Consider the following 1,350-nt stretch of genomic DNA (forward strand, 5'->3'; position numbering starts at 1 on the left):
AGTGGGCATGGTGGTGTTGGGTTGACGGTTGGACTCGATGATCTTAGAGGTCTTTTCCAACCTTAATGATTCTATGATCAGGGTTCTCATTAGTATTTGTGTTCACAGCAGGAAGCCATTTTCCTCAGCAACAGCTAAAGGCCTCAAGGCAGATCCACTGTATGTGTCTGTCCCCAGGCTGGACACCCCAAAGCTATCATGGGCATATCCTGGAGCAGAGACTGGAAAACCACCAGATTTCATCTCTTTGGTATTTGTAAGCCCAGTTATTCTGTAACTGTGGGCAGATTTTGTCCAGAAAAAGAAGGTTGTCTCCTTTTTCCCTTCCTTTGCCGGCTTGTGCTTCCTACACAATACCTCTGAGCCATGGTTGATGTCTGCCACCCAGCTGGAGGGAAAGCACAAGCGAAAAAGCACGGCAGCCTTGCCGGACGCAGAGAGGGGCTCCACACACCTTGGGCACCTGCTGTCCCTCTGAAAATGGCAAGAAGTGAGGCAGTAACAGGAGCTGGGTGCCAAAACACTGATGTGGAACCAGCTGCCCACCAAAAGCACCGTATGGGCTGAAACTCGAGGCCCGGTGTTTTATATTTAATGTTTTCAGTACCACAAGCTTTAGAGAAAGGTGAGAGGCGCTTGAATTAGCTGGCTGTAAAGGAAGTTACTTTAAAATTTCTTAAAACAATTTATGCTCTGAAATACAAGTTAGTCTGTCCTTCGGGGGGGTAACTTTGGTCTTCAGATACCATGGCAGCACAGTTCTGGACGCTGCTACCTGTTTCGTTTGTCCTCATCTGTACTTCTGACAAGTCAAAAGAAAGACTTGTTTTGGAACTTAAATCTGTGGAATCTATTAAATCTATTTCTTAGATATCAAGAAATATGTACTTAATGCTTAGGAAACTGGCATGGTTGAGCCATCCTCCCACTGGGGCAGGATTGGCATCCTTAATGCAGAGCTAATTTAGTGAGTATGCAATGATGGAAATAATGAGAACCATCTGACTAGACACGTGAACTTAATAAACACAGATATTTTTGTTTCCTCTACAAAATCATTAAGAGGTAAGTGCTTTGTGGCCCTAACTGAAACCCTTGTGGGTATCTGGTCTTCTGCAACCATTAAGTGCTTCACAAGAGCCAGCCCAAGACTTGGTTTACGTGCCTGCAACTCCTGGCACCAAAGTGAAAATCTGTAAGAAACTGGCTATGATTGGGATGGTTTTGGCAGAGGACCAGGCACCCTGTTCCCAGCCGGAGCCGAGTGAGGCGGGCGGAAGGCTGGTGCGCGGAACGCTCGGCGCAGCTCCTGTTCCCGGCCGGCAGCGCCGGGGGGACCGCGCAGAGGGA

The sequence above is a fragment of the Aptenodytes forsteri genome, unplaced genomic scaffold, assembly GCF_000699145.1.
Source record: "Aptenodytes forsteri isolate BGI_AS27 unplaced genomic scaffold, ASM69914v1 Scaffold155, whole genome shotgun sequence".
In the NCBI taxonomy this organism is placed as follows: Eukaryota; Metazoa; Chordata; class Aves; order Sphenisciformes; family Spheniscidae; genus Aptenodytes; species Aptenodytes forsteri.